The following is a 16498-nucleotide window of genomic DNA, read 5'->3' on the forward strand; positions in this document are numbered from 1 at the left end:
TTTTCTTATGTAGACACATTTGTGTAATTAAAATTAAGTATATATGAAAAGTTTAATTTCATAGCAAAGTTTTCTATATGTATTACTATAATTTTAAATTTATAGGAGAAGTGGGGGTCCTGTGGGGCAGGAGGCCTGGCCTTCGTAGTGCGGTGGGGGTGGCAGGGACGCAGGGAGGGTGGCATGAGAAACCGCACAAAGGCTCCCACAGCCTCCAGCAAACTCAACCCAGAGTCTCTACCCCCACCCCCTAGCCCCCATCCCCCACCCACTACCCCCGCACTGCCGCCCTGGAAGGGGAAAGAGAAGCCCTGCCGCTGCCACCAGGACGCCAAAATGGAAGAAGCAGACTCAGCTGCATCCGCCGCTCCAGGACCACCCAGCCTTGTGGGCCCTCCCCCCATGGCCAACGGAAAGCCTGGTGACCTCAAGTCAGCCCAAGCTGGAATGACATGAGAGGACTTGAAACAAGCAGCCAGAAGAAGGGAATGGTAGGAAACTTCTCCAGGCTCAGGAATCGAGGGCAGTCCCAGGGGCTGGATGGACAGATGCACAAGAAGCAGCACCAGGTCTTGCGAGGGACTGATTAGGAGACGAGCAGCGAGCAGCGTGGCGGGAGCAGAGTACCGCCCCCAGAGCCGTGTGGTGAGCCAACATTTCACCTGCTCTTTGTTGAACACCTTACTAAAGACTAGAACCTGTGGGCACTGGGCACGGAGGGAGCCGGGCGCCTACCTTGGGGGCCAACAGGGACATTCCTTGCGTTCCTCACACCCATCTCAGGCTGTCTCCAACCCCTTCCCCCCACCTTCAACTTGGCCCCTGTGAGAGTGGTCGCGCCTGGGCAAGGCTTGGACCCCATCTGGATTGTTTTGTTTTGTTTTTTAAATTGATTGATTTTTAGAGAGAAAGAGACATCGATTTGTTGTTCCATTGAATTATGGATTCATGGGTTGCTTCTTGTATGCGCCCTGACAAGAGCTCTCACCTGCCACCTCTGGAGGATGCTATGGGACAAAGCCCCCATCTGGTTTTGATGGGCCCCTCCCCCAGCATCCACAAGCCCCTTCATTCATTAGTGTTTTTGAGTTTGTTTGTTTTTATGTTTGAATTCCATTCATTTTGCTTCAGGCCCAGTTTGCCAGGAAGAGGCAGTTTAAGGTCTTAGACTCTGCTTTGGGGGTCAGCTTGGATTTCCCAAAATGTGTAGACCTCATCTGCAAAATTAGGATAATATGCCTCTCCCAGGACAGTGTATGAAAACTGAGTGATATGATCCCTGTGAAGCCATCAGCAGAAGAGACTTGATACGACTCATTTGTAAAATTGCACAGCATTCCATGGCGCTGAAGCGAAGATGCATGGAGAAAACCCAGACCCATTTAAGATGTCTTTGGGGAGACAGAACAAGTTATGGAAAATAGTTTCCTGAAAGGAGATGATGGAAACCCCAAAGCAGTTACTACGTTCAGAGGAGAGTTTACTTTCTGTGCGCTTGAAGCACTGGCCAGCTCCGTTTGCCAGGCTCTGTATGATGAGTGTGGAGCCCTTCAAAGTGACTTCCATTTTTAGAAAGAGTTGTCTAACTGGACAAATCCTTGTCTTTGCTTTGTCACTCTCTAACACATGAATTTCATGTCCACATTTCTGTGGGAAAGTTGGTTAAAAAAAAAAAAAAAAAAAGAAGCAGCACCAAATGCATCTCCTGCTCAGCAGTCAGTGGTGACAGGGAGGAGGACCCAGGAGGCAGTTGAAGGAGCAAAGATGGGGTCCTGAAGGCGAGTCTCTGGAGGCTGGATCAGCAGAAAGAGTGCACACCTCACCCCAGTGATGAAACACATGTCCACCATCAGTGGAATGGATAAATAAATTGCTGTGTGTGCATGCAATGGGATGCTACACTGCAATGAAAATGAGTGAACTCCTGCTACACAACCTGCACGAACCTCACAAACATGATGTTGACCGAAAGGAGCTAGACACAAAAGAATACAGGCTCTCTTCCAGAGGTCCCCAGGATCAAGGGGACTGATGATTCCACCACTGCCAGGTCTCCCACCTCCTCCCGGGGGCAGAGCCCAATTTGGGAAGGCTTGGGCCCCAGGTCTCGCACATATGGTCGTGGTTGGTGGGGGGTCAGTGCTGAGCCTCCTTTTCCTGGGCCAGACCAAGGTAGTCCCCCCCAGGGGAGGTTTTCACAAAGAACAGAGACATCCTCAAAGGCTCAAAAGCTGGTCTCTTGTCAAGAATACCTGCCCCCCAAGGGTGAACCCCAGGTTATGGAAGACAAACTCAGCTGCCCAGTCTGCTGACACTGCCAAAAAAGGCCACTGTCGATATGAGGACCCTGGTGCCTTCCACCACCCAGGCGTCAAGGGACCTCGTCTGTGAGACTGAGCCCTCCCAGCGGAGCTGGAGGGAGCCCTCGTGACCTAGGCCACGTGTTTCCCTGTGGCAGCTACTGTGAGGCTGTTCCACCCACTGCCCTCCCTCAGTGACACCACCCCAGTCCACCACCTCCCCCATTTGGGGTTCAGAGTTGCTTTCATCACTGGGGTGAGGTGTGCACTCTTTCTGCTGATCCAGCCTCCAGAGACTCGTCTTCAGGACCCCATCTTTGTTACCTCAACTGCCTCCTGGGTCCCCCCCCCCCCCCCCGCCCCCACCACTGACTGCTGAGCAGGAGATGCATTTGGTGCTGCTTTGTGTGCATCTGTCCATCAACCCCCCGGGACTGCCCTTGATTCCTGAGCCTGGAGCAGTTTCCCACCATTCCCTTCTGGCTGCTTGTTTCAAGTCCTCTCATGTGCGAACCCCTGTCCCCCGTGTCAGCAGCTGCTCTGAGGAACTCCCAGGTTGACTGACCTGGGGTCAAGTTTGGATGACTGGAACAGAGTCACTTCCTGAAAGGCCACTCTCCCTGCTCTTGGATTTCGTAGTTTCTCCATCAGTAGCACGGCCCCCACTGCTATGGCCTGTGATCGCTGTGCTTGGTGAACGCATCCCCTCGTAGCCTTTCCTGGTGCCCGGGCATTTCTGCGGCTTCCCCACTAGAGTGTTTCTGCCAAAAAACGAGTGAGGCTCTTGGTGCCCTCTAGGATCTCCCCACCCCCAACACAGGAGCACCGGTAACTTCCGCGAGACTGCCACCCTGGCCTCCCCATGCTTCTGGTGTCGCTTTTTCTGGGTTTGATGGGCCCATGAGATGTGCTCTAAGCCTCTGGTGGGCCTCCCCTATTTCCTCTACAGCCCGTTTTCCTTAGACTACGTCACTGGAGGCCACGGGCCTTCCGTTTGCATTCTGTGACTCTCCACCTGGACAGTCCTGCCGCCCTCTCCCGACCCCCGTCCCTGCGTCGCTGCTGCTGGTTGTTTTCTCTGAAAACGGCAATGAGCAGGCTCAGTCTTGAACTGGCCCTGAGGACAGAGGTCAGGAGCTGTGTGGGCAAGAGAGAGGGTGAGAGCCGTTGGAGAATTGAAAATGAATTTTTTTTCTTTTTAACGTGTTTTTTAAATATATATTAGTAATAAATGCAGTGGAAACAAATATATATATATATACTGAGTAGGTCTAGTAAATGCGTGCATTCACCTCTCACCACCAGGAAACAAATGCACAGGCTGGGGCTCGGCTTGGGGGCGTGGCTCAGCACAGTTAAAACTGCTGCAGAAAATCATAGCAGGTGACAGCAGAACCAATTACCATGCGCTGTGCGGTGTCACCACATGATAATCATTCACTAAGCACTGCTTATGAGTGGTGACTATGGAATTATATATGTAGACTATAGCTGTAAACATGTAATATTTATTTATGTTGGCGAAATTACTAGTGTTTTTACAACGTTTGGCGTATTCTTTAAAATTTGTTAAAAATAACAGTGAAGCCCAGCCGGCCAGAGTGGTTCAGTGGTTGAGCATCCATTTACAAACCAGGAGGTCTCAGTTCAATTCCCAGTTAGGATACATACCTTTGTTGTAGGCTCGATCCCCAATGTGGGGTGTGCAGGTGGCTGCCAATCAATGATTCCCTGTCATCATTGTTGTTTCTCTCTCTCCCACTCCCTTCCTCTTTGAAATCAATAAAAATATATTTTAAAAAATAACAGTGAATTAAAAATAATAATAAAGAACCTGTTAATTTAATTATAAGCAAATCTTGGTTAAACTCATTTTAAAATTAACAGGGTGTTAATTTTTATATATGACACACAGGCCAGAAACTTTGTCTATTAAATCCGAAGTACATTAAATTGAGGTTCTAAAAATCGAGGGCTTACTGTACTTCTTTTGCCGTTATTATTCCATTACAGCCTAAATCCCCACTTCCTGTCCTGCTAAGGAAAATGTCCATCGTCAGAGGACCAACCGAGTGCCATTTTCCATCTGAATGAGATTAAGCGGACAGAGGGCTCCCTCATTGCAGGGCTAAATTCACTGAAGCGCTTCTCACGATGAAAACTGACTTGCGTTTGTCTGGTTGTTCCATGCAAGCATATCAGAAAAATGCTCAGGCCTTTGCCCATTTGTTAACAACCTTCAGAACATCGCAGTCTATTGACCAGAGCTCTGGGAGCAGAGGGCTCCTGTGCGGGCGTTCTGATACGTCGCCACCTGATGTTCAACCTGTCATGTAGTGATTTTCCTTCCTTCAGAAAGGGTGAGTATCAAAAATATTGTGACTCTTTTCATTTAATAAAGAATGCCAAATAAGGTCTGCACACTTTCCTGTAAAATATCTCCACAGTTGCACTAAGGGAAATAAATAACATATGCAAATCTTTGCAGAAAGGTGGGTTGATTTTATTTCTCAAATAAAATCACCACGAATCATGATTTAATGGAGTTTCTCCATAGGCAGTGAGTGTACCCAAATTCACCAAAATCCTGAAAGCTTCCCAGGAAAGACAATAAAAAGCACTAGAATACCACTTCTATTTTCTGGAAGGATAACCAGTTAGGTCTGCAGAGCCTCGGCTATAAAGGCATAGGCGACCCTTGGTCTTTGCATTATGCATTTTATAATAATGGTGATCAGGCACTGAAGAAGAAAATTACATGAATCACACCAGGAGACATATACAAGCTGGGAATTCTCTGCCTCTGCAAAGGGTACCCATCCATCATGGGTTCACTTCTGATCTTCCAGGCCCCTCCTATCTGAAAGTCTAACTTTTCATGGGAATTCACAGTTAAGTCTCTCGATTACTGGAGACTGGGTCCTGTCCCCTCATTAGCAGGGCAATCTCCCGTTGTGTCACATGCATGGCTAATGTCCATTCTAGCTTCTCCATCACTTAGCTCTAGGTACCCTAAATTAGTGTTTTCCCATGGCACAGCAAGAAGGGAGGAGCAAAACCTCATCTCACTCTTTGAATGACTCATGAATTCCTTGCCCTCAAAACATTCTAGAGACAGGTGGAAGAGCTCCCCAGGACTCTAATTGCCTCTGGCAAAACAGAGCACTGCAGCATGGCCACTCAGAGGTGGGGAACATGAAAATCAGACAGATTCCATTGATTCCAACATCCCTTAGTCATGAGCTTACCAAACCTTTCAATGATTTCTGCCTTTGAAAAGCAGAAATTGTTCATTCACAGATTGGGGCAAGCCTCATGATTATTGTTATAGTTCCTCAATGTCAGCTACTAAACTAGGAAAACACCTGGAGTGTGCATATATAGATTTATCCCATCCCCAAGGTGCCTGAGGAATTCATGACTTACTACGCACTGCCATCGTGCTGTTAACTATGCACATGTATCACTTCTTCTACCAGATTAGAAGGTGTGGAAAACATCACCTGCCTCTTTACTTTGGGGAACAAGCTGGAAAATAGAATCATGGATACACAAATTCACACACACACACTCACACACTCACGCATACTGCATACACCACAGCCCAGCATAGTGCCTTTCCTATTACATTTCTTTTTAAAAATATATATCTTTTTATTGATCTCAGAGAGGAAGGGAGAGGGAGAGAGAGATAGAAATATCAATGATGAGAGAGAATCATGAATCAGCTGCCTCCTGCATGCCCCCTACTGGGGATCAAGCCCACAACCAGGGCATGTGCCTTAACCAGGAATTGAACCATGACCTCCTGGTTCTTGGGTCGATGCTCAACCACTGAGCCACCCAGCCTGACCCTATTACATTTCTTAACTGTTAAAAGTAAAAACAAAAAATATGTTCAATCATCCGAGTGATGCAAATCAAAACAACAATGAGGTACCATCTCACACCTATCAGACTGGCTATCATCAACAAATCAACAAATGACAAGTGCCGGAGAGGATGTGGAGAAAAAGGAACACTCGTGCACTGCTGGTGGGAATGCAGACTGGTGCAGCCCCTATGGAAGACAGTATGGAGTTTCCTCAAAAAACTGAAAATGGAACTCCCATTTGACCCTGTGATCCCACTTCTAGGAATATATCCCAAGAAACCAGAAACACCAGTCAGAAAGGATATATGCACCCCTATGTTCATAGCAGCACAATTTACCATAGCTAAGATCTGGAAACAGCCTAAGTGCCCATCAGTAGATGAATGGATTAGAAAACTGTGGTACATCTACACGATGGAATACTATGCTGCTAATAAAAAAGAAGTAACTCTTACCATTTGCAACGGCATGGATGGAACTGGAGAGCATTATGCTAAGTGAAATAAGCCAGTCAATGAAGGAAAAATACCACATGATCTCACTCATTCATGGATAATAATGACCATTATAAACTTATGAACAAAAATAGATACAGAGGCAGAGCTGCTTCAAACAGACTGTCAAACTGCAGCGGGAAGGCCGGGGAGGGGAGGGGGGCAGAAGGGAGGGGGGTAAGAGATCAATTGAAGGACTTATATGCATGCATATGAGCATAACCAATGGACATAATACACTGGGGAGTAGGGGAGGCCAGGGGATTGTCAAGGGCAGGGGGAAAAAGGATACATATGTAATACCCTTTGTAATACTTTAAGCAATAAAGAAAAAAATATGTTCAAAGACTAAAAGACAAAAGCAAGATATAAAACTGTCAATACAGGTTATTCCCAATACCGTCCAATATTGCCACATAGAGGCCTGACATATGAAAAGGCAATAGTTAGAAGACATGAAAGTGTTAACAATAGTTATTCTAAGTGGTAGAATTTTTCTTTATTCACAAAATTTCCAAGTTTTTTTTAATGACATTGTAGTTATATTTATAGAAATATGTATCTCCTGCTCTGGAGCCTTTGTACAGGGTGCAGTCTGCACCCTGTACTATCTTACCTAGGACTATCTATCCTATCTAATAATAGACAAACATGGTAATTAACCATAACTCCGCTACCCTTCCCATTGGCTAATCAGCAGGATATGCAAATTAACTGCCAACCAAGATGGTGGCCGGCAGCCACGCAGCTGAAGCGAACATGAGGCTTGCTTGCTCCATGATAGAGGAAGCCAACATTCCCCACCTGCCTCGCCCTGCTCTAAGCTACCCTCTAAGCAACAAAGTTGCAATTATAGAAGCTAAACAAGCTCCAGATACCTGCTTTCAGCCAGCTTTGGCCTCAGAGCTTAGAGCGGTGGTGATGGCAACAATGTTTCAATTATAGAAGCTAAAAAAACCCCAGATACCTGCTTTCAGCCAGCGGCAGCCTCAGAGCTGGAGCCAGGCCTCAGAGCTAAAGCTGGCTCTCAGCTCCAGTGACAGCCATAGAAGGTAAATAAATCCCAGAATAAAAATAAATAAATAAATAAATAAATAAATAAATAAATAAACAGAAAAAAAGGAGAGGCTGGGAGCTTCAGTCACCCGCCAGCCTGAAAACGGTCCTCAGCCCCTCACCCAGACTGGCCAGGTACCCCAGTGGGGACCCCCACCCTGAAGGGGGTGTGACCAGCTGCAAACAGCCATCAGCCCGTCATCCAGGCTGGCCAGGAACCCAAGCAGGACCCCCACCCTGATCTGGGACACCCTTCAGGACAAACCAGCTGGCCCCCACCCATGCACCAGGTCTCTATTCTATTTGGTAAAAGGGTAATATGCAAATTGAACCTAACAGCAGAAAGACTGGGAATGACTGGTCACTATGACAAACACTGACCACCAGGGGGCAGACGCTCAATGCAGGAGCTGCCCTCTGGTGGTCAGGGCGCTCTCACATGGGAGGAGCTCTACTCAGCCACAAGCCAGGCTGATGGCTGCCAGTACAGTGGTGGTGGTGGGAGCCTCTCCTGCCTCCTCAGCAGCACTAAGGATGTCCGACTGCAGTTTAGGCCTTCTCCCCACTGGCAAGTGGACATACCCTGAGGGCTGCCGGGCTGTCAGAGGGATGTCTGATTGCCATCTTAGGCCCAATACCAAAGGGTGCGGGCCTAAGCCAGCAGGTGGTCATCCCCTGAGGGGTCCCAGACTGCGAGAGGGCACAGGCCAGGCTGAGGGACCCCCCCTCCCCACGGAGTGCACAAATTTTTGTGCACCGGGCCTCTAGTATATATATAAAAGTGTAATATGTAAATCAACCGGACAGTGGAACGACTGGTCGCTATGATGTGCACTGACCACCAGGGGGCAGACGCTCAACACAGGAGCTGCAGGCCAACCTCTCGGTCCCTCCCCGCGGGCCAGCAGGATCCGATCACCCGATGTGGAATGGGGAACCGGGGGTGGGTGGCGGCAGGGGGCGGGGCCGACTGCGGGCAACCAGGGAAGATGGCCCTGATCACAGGCCAGGCCTAGGAACCATACCTATGCACAAATTTCATGCGCCAGGCCTCTAGTTTATGTACATAAAAATGATTCCTTTATGTCATCTAATACCCAAGCCATATTTAAATTTTCCTAATTGTCTCAAAAATAACATTTTTGGTTTGTTGGAAGTAGAATCTAAACAAGGTTCATGCATTGCATTTTTATTAAATCTATTTTAACCTAACAGTTTCCCTTGCCCATTTTTTATTCCTGCCACTTATTTATTGAAAGAAGTGGACAATTTGTTCATAAAACTCTTTTCATTTTTATAGCTGTGTAGTACACCATAGTAAGTGTGTACCATAGCTCTTCAACTAGTCCTTTATGTATTGACATTTGCATTCTCTCCATTTCACTTATAGTTTAGTGCTGCAATGAAGAGTCATGTGTGAGGAGAAACCAAGATGGCAACATAGGTAAAAACCTGAAATTGCTGCCTCGCACAACCACTTCAAAACTACAACTAAAAGACAAAACGGACATCATCCAGAACCACAGGAAGGCTGGCTGAGTGGAAATTCTACAACTAGAAGGACAGAGAAAAGCACACTGAGACTCAGAGGAGGTGCGGGAGTAAAGTGCAGAGGTATGGAGGAGCATAGGGAAAGGGTTGGCAACTGAGGACACAGTTGTCTTTTTCAATGGGGAGGGAGACACAAGCTCTCAACTGCTCTGAACTCCAGTTCCGGGCGAGTCTCTAGGGACCCAGACTCATATGGGGAGAACCTGGACTGTCTGGCATCAGTCGGAACTCAAGGGCAGCTTTCTCTCAGAGGTGCTTGCAGCGATTCCCTTAGGAAACTGAGACCTGGGGCCTCTTAGGGAAGGGCTGAGGATCAGCCATAGCTGTTTGCTCCGCCCTGGTGATTCTCTGATACCCCACCCCACCCAAGCTGTGCACAGAGGCTTTTACATATAAATGGCCTGGCCCTTTGCAATCTAAAATTACCTAACAAACTGCAGCTGGGTCAGAGAGATCCAGAACATCCAAAAGAAGGCCCAGGGCCCTACAGCAGCTTGCTTGCATTGCTTCACAGCTGGGCCTCATCTGGGCACCTCCAAACCCCAAACAAGGAAGAGGAATCTGCAGATCTCTCCGTAGCTCCTGCTGGGTAGCCTCAGCCAGAGGCTAAATTAGCACCTCCTTAGAGATCCAAGTGCCAGTGTACCCAGTGGTCAGAGTGGGACCATCCAGATTACAACTCCTCAGATCCATAAGGGACACACTCAGGGGGCAGACTCAGTGAGCACCAAAGTCCCACTGAAGCAAGTCCTGCCCCATAAGTGTGCCTCCAGCACAGAAGTTCTCCCATCATAGACACAGCTGACTCTCACAGCCAATTGGCCTGAAGGTCAATTCCTCCCAGTGATACCAAGTACAATCAAAGCTTAACTACAACAAGACTGTGCACACAGCCCACAAAGGGGTTCACGAAGAGTGTCCACCTCAGGTAATTGGGGAGGCTGAGCTACTGGGCCCTATAGGACACCTAGCGCACAAAGCCACTCTATCAACAAAGGGAAACAGCCAAAATGTGGAGACAAAGAAACAGGTCACAAATGACAGAAATGGAGGAAAGCAAACTACCGGATAGAGAGTTCAAAACCATGGTTATAAGGTTTTTCAAGAATTTTCTAGAAACCACTGATAAATTTAGTGAGACCCTCGATAAATCTAGTGAGACCCTCGAGGATATGAAATAGAACCAACTAGAAATTAAGCATACACTGACTGAAATAAAGAATATTATACAGAGATCCAACAGCAGACTAGAGGATTACAAGAATCAAGTCAAAGATTTGAAATACAAAGATGCAAAACACACCCAACAGGAAAAGCAAAAAGAAAAAAGAATCCAAAAATATGAAGATAGTGTAAGGAGCCTCTGGGACAACTTCAAGCGTACCAACATCCGAATTATGGGGGTGCCAGAAGAAGAGAGAGAGCAAGATATTGAAAACCTATTAGAAGAAATAATGACAGAAAACTTCCCCTACCTGGTGAAAGAAATAGACTTACAAGTCCAGGAAGGGCAGAGAACCCCAAACAAAAGGAATCCAAAGAGGACCACACCAAGACACATCATAATTAAAATGCCAAGGGCAAAAGACAAAGAGAGAATCTTAAAAGCAGCAAGAGAAAGAAAGTTAGTTACCTACAAGGGAGTACCTATATGACTGTCAGCTGATTTCTCAACAGAAACTTTGCAGACGAGACGGGAGTGGCAAGAAATATTCAAAGTGATGAATAGCAAGAACCTACAACCAAGATTACTTTATCCAGCAAAGCTATCATTCAGAATTGAAGGCCAGATAAAGAGCTTCACAGATAAGATAAAGCTAAAGGAATTCATCACCACCAAACCAGTATTATACGAAATGCTGAAAGGTATTCTTTAAGAAGAGGAAGAAGAAGAAAAAGGTAAAGGTAAAAATTATGAAAAACAAATACATATCTATCAACAAGTGAATCTAAAAATCAAGTGAATAAAAAATCTGATGAACAGAATAAACTGGTGAATATAGTAGAATCAGGGGCATAGAAAGGGAGTGGACTGACAATTCTCCGGGGGAAAGTGGTGTAGGGGGTGCAGGAAGAGACTGGACAAAAATCGTACACCTATGGATGAGGACAGTGTGTGTGTGTGTGGGGGGGTAATGGCAGAGGGTGGGGTGGGAACTGGGTGGAGGGGTGCTATGGGGGTGGGGGAGAGGTAGGAACAACTGTAATAATCTGAACAATAAAGATTTAATTTAAAACGCAGTCGTGTGTGTGTGTGTGTGTGTAAATTCATATTTGTGCCAGTAAATCTGTAAAATTGATTTTTATACATGGGATGGAGGTAAATGTATATGGACTATTGCTAGATTTTATCAAATCCCTTCCACAAGGGTTATAACATTTTACATTCCCACCAACAATGTAAGAATTTGTTTCCCCAGAGTCCTGTCACCAAAGTTGTCAAACATTTGATTTTTTTTTTTTTTTGCCAGTTTTACATTTGTTGAGTTTTGTTTTCGGCCATCTCAAGGAGTGGCTGTTTGCTCCCCCACTTCACTAACACTTGGAGGTGTCCTCTTCATTCATCATTGCCACTTGTATGCCAGAGTTCCTCCCTCGTCCCTCTGAATCCCAGCTCTGAACCTTATCCATGCATTCCCATCACCTACTGACCCACTGCACACCCAGGTCTCTCCCCCTCACTTCTCCATGAGTTTCACTTCTCTCAGCATAGTTTCCCCCTTGCATTTTATTTATTTTGAATGAGGCTAAACATTTTTCCTTATGATTACAAGTAATTTGCAATTCTTTTTCTGTGGTCTGTTTATTCATCTCTCTTGTCCATTGTTTTTTAATCAGCCTATCTATTTTCAAAGGATAAATCTGAGGGAGAATTTCATGAGAGCAAAGCAAAGAGAGCACAGATAGAAATCTGACTGCTAAAAATAACTTTTTTCATATATTTAAACAAGCAAATATTTTCTGCTATTCTCAATACTCACGTCTTTATTTGGAAAGAAAAGCAACTTTGAGCAGACAAAGCAGTAGAGGATAGTGATGCTAATTCTTTTAAATAAACAAGAATAGTTTCCAGATTGGTGAGATTTTCAAGATACACTGGAATGACCTATAGATAGCATTTTTTTGGTTTAGTGTATATGACTACTAGTTTATTAAAACATATTTTCTTTATCATGAAATATTTATTTTAATTACAGTAAAATCTCATTTATTTTATAAAATGTTTAATTTTTAATCTCCTATTAATAAAAAAATAAAAGTTATATGCTAGCTGGTAGGCCAATTAGTTTTTAGCAGTATTTAACTTTCTCTTTTTATAAAATAAATTGGAAAAGTTTGATTACAGTGTTCTTAAAAGCATTATAGTTGTTTCTGACTATTGTGCTAAATTCTAATATAATAATTCTCCAAGACAGAAAACCAGGGTTTCTATGTGCTCCCTCACTCAATTATGGGAGGAATACCATGCCTTTACCAAAAACTGGTTTGAGATTGGAGAACCAAGATGGAGGCATAGGTATGCTCCTGTACTTGCTGCCTCTCACAACCACATCAATACCACAACTAAACAGCAGAACAACTACCACCCAGAACCGTGGAAAGGCTGGCTGAGTGGAAGTTCCACAACTAGAGAGGTGAAGAAGGTGCACTGAGACTGGTAGGAGGTGCAGAGGTGCGGAAAGTGCTGGCACCTGGATGTGCTGCTCTTTTAATTGGGAGGGAGATACAAGCTCCTGCTTGCTCTGAACTCCAGTTCCGGGCGAGACTCTGGGGGACCCAGGCACATATGGAGAGAAACTGGACTGTCTGGCATAGGGACAGGAACGCAAGGGCAGCTTTTTCTTAGAGGGGCTCGCAGTGATCATTGTTCCTGCACAGAGGCATGGGATGCAGAGAACCAAGGACTTCTCTGGTTCACGGCTGACTGGCAGCCATTGCTGTTTGCTCCACCCTGGTGATTCCCACAGACTCCGCCCCACCCAATTTACAACCCCACCCAAGCTGTGCACATCGGCTTTTGCATATGAATGGCCTGTCCTTTCACCTAAAACCTGTCAAACTGCAACTGGGTCAGAGAGCCCCAGAGCTTCCAAAAGAAGGCCGAGGCCCTGCCGGCCTTGCTTCACAGCTGGGCCTCGTCTGGGCACTTCCAAACCCCATTCAAAGAGGAGGAATTTGCAGATGTCTCTGTAGCTCCTGCTGGGTGGCCCCAGACAGTGGCTGACCTTGCACCTCCTTGGAGATCCAAGAGCCAGTGTACCCAGTGGTCAGTGTGAGACCATACCAGATTACAACTCTTCACATCGATAAGAGACGCACTTAGGAGCAGACTCAGTGAGCACCAAAGCCCCACTGAAGCAAGTCCTGCCCCATAAGGGTGTCTCCTGCTCAACAGATCTTCCAGTGTAGACACAGCTGGTCATCACAGCCAATTGACCTGGAGGTCAATTCCTCCCAGTGATACCAAAAGCAATCAAGGGGTAACTACAATAAGACTGTACAAACAGCCCACAAAGGAGTGCACCAAGAGTGTCCACCTTAGGTGACTGGGGAGGCTGAGCCACTTTGCCCTATAGGACACCAACCACACAAGTCAACTCTATCAACTCAAGGAGACTTAGCAGCTACCCAGTACATAGAAACAAACACAGGGAAGCAGTCAAAATGCAGAGACAAAGAAACAAGTCACAAATGAAAGAAATGGATGAAAGCAAAATACTGGCTATAGAGCTCAAAACCATGGTTATAAGGTTACTCAAGAATCTTCTAGAAACCTCCGAGAAATTTAATGAGACCTTCAAGGATATGGAAAAGGACCAATCATGAATTAAGCATACACTGACTAAAACAAAGAATAATATACAGAGATCCAACAGCATACTATAGGATTGCAAGAATCAAGACAAAGATATGAAATACGAAGAAGCAAAAAACACTCAACAGGAAAAGCAAAAAGAAAAAAGAATCCAAAAATATGAAGATAGTGTAAGGAGCCTCTGGGACAACTTCAAACGTACCAACATCTGAATTATGCAGGTGCCAAAAAAAGAGAGAGAGCAAGATATTGAAAGCCTGTTAGAAGAAATAATGACAGAAAACTTCCCCTACCTGGTGAAAGAAATAGACTTACAAGTCCAGGAAGCGAAAAGAACCCCAAACAAGAGGAATCCAAAGAGGACCACACTAAGACACATCATAATTAAAATGCCAAGGACAAAAGACAAAGAGAGAATCTTAAAAGCAGCAAGAGAAAAACAGTTTGTTACCTACAAGGGAGTACCCATACGATTGTCAGCTGATTTCTCAACAGAAACCATGCAGGACAGAAGGGAGTGGCAAGAAATATTCAAAGTGATGAATAGCAAGAACCTACAACCAAGATTACTTTACCCAGCAAAGCTATCATTCAGAATTGAAGGCCAGATAAAGAGCTTCACAGATAAGAAAAAGCTAAAGGAGTTCATCACCACCAAACCAGTATTATATGAAATGCTGAAGGGTATTCTTTAAGAAGAGGAAGAAGAAGAAAAAGGTAAAGGTAAAAATTATGAACAACAAAGTGACAACAAATACATATCTATCAACAACTGAATCTAAAAATCAACTGAATAAAAAATCTGAACATAATAAACTGATGAATATAATAGAATCAAGGTCATAGAAAGGGAGTGGACTGACAATTCTCAGGGGGAAGGGGTGAGGGGGGGTACTGGAAGAGACTGGACAAAAATCTTACACCTATGGATGAGGACAGTGTGGGAGGTGGGTAAGGGCTGAGGGTGGGGTGGGAACTGGGTGGAGGGGAGCTATGGGGAAAAAAGAGGAACAACTGTAATAATCTGAACAATAAAGATTTATTTAAAAATAAATAAAAATAATTAAATCTAAAAAACAAAACAAAAAACTGGCTTCAGTAATAAAATAACTTACCATGTAAGCCACAGATTGCATTGCAGTATTACAAATTTTTTAAATAGCATATTGGTTTCAATTTATTTTTATAACCTACAATCCAATCAGGGTTTTATCAAAGAAACAGAACAAACCACTATGCTGGGACTTGTTACAGGAATTGGACCTCATGCAACTGTGGGAGTTAAGTGATGGGGCCCTCAGTAGATCAGATCATGCCAGGGATCACACTTGGCCAGGTTGGACAGGGCCTTCTGCTTTGCTTGCTTCACTAATTCAAATGCTAATCTCTTCTGAGACATCCTCACAGACACACACAGAAAGAATGTTTCCCAGCTATGGGGGCATCCCTTAGCCCAGTCAAGTTGACACTTAAAATTAACCATCCACACTAAGGCACTGGTCTTCCTGACTGATGCTGAGCAGGCAATTATGAAGGGAAGATAGATGTAAAGAAAGGGTGGGGGGAGCAAGAACAAGCTGGAACCCACAAGCACAAAGTGGTTGCAAACCCACAAGGGCAGACTGAAACCTATGTCAGTTTTTGTTGCCTCTGATTTGAAAGTGTCCTGCAGAAGTCAGGGTCTTTTGTCATGTAGCTAAATACAGATCCTTGCCCAGGAGTCAGAAGACTTAAAGTAAACCTACCTGGTGCCTCTTGCAGACAAGGTAAGCCAGCAGATAACAATGCATGAGCTGCTTCACTTCCACCCTCCAAACCCACCAAGAATCTCTTTTTTGTTGAACCCTAACAGGAAACATAGGAAAGGAAATTCTGAGTAATGCATGTCAGCCCAGCCAATTTGACACCTTTCAAAGCCACAACACTCTACCCCTTGTCAACTTGGTTACACCAGGGTTACAGGTTTAATCCGCAATCAGGGCACATACAAGAATCAACCAATGAATACAAAAATAAGTAGAACAAAAAATAGATTCTCTCTCTCAAAAAAAATCAATTAAAAATATTTGGTTGATATATATATAAAAATAAGAAATACCCATAAGTATTCATTTGCAACTGGGCATGTGTGTATAGTTCTTACCTTTCATATTCCTGTTACCCTCATCAAACATCTCAGATAATCATGATTCCTTGCCAGGTAGAGTGGACAAATCAATTCTATCAGGTCCATGTGATTTAAACAATAACCTCATGACTTTCATAATCTATCTTACAAGTTATTTCTCAGCAGTTGTTATAATAACCCTTGAAATGTGCAGAGTTCAAAGACTAGAATGATATTGCTGTAGGAAGACTCCTTCCACAGTTATTTAATTATATAAAGGCATAGCTCACTTTATTGCGC

The 16498-nt window shown here is 44.9% G+C and overlaps 1 pseudogene; it reads left to right on the top strand.

Moving 5' to 3' along the window:
* The first annotated feature begins 304 nt into the window (after positions 1 to 304).
* Positions 305 to 2391, top strand: LOC132229341 (proline-rich protein 3-like; annotated as a pseudogene).
* Positions 2392 to 16498: the final 14107 nt, after the last annotated feature.

This window comes from Myotis daubentonii, chromosome 3 (assembly GCF_963259705.1).
Source record: "Myotis daubentonii chromosome 3, mMyoDau2.1, whole genome shotgun sequence".
In the NCBI taxonomy this organism is placed as follows: domain Eukaryota; kingdom Metazoa; phylum Chordata; class Mammalia; order Chiroptera; family Vespertilionidae; genus Myotis; species Myotis daubentonii.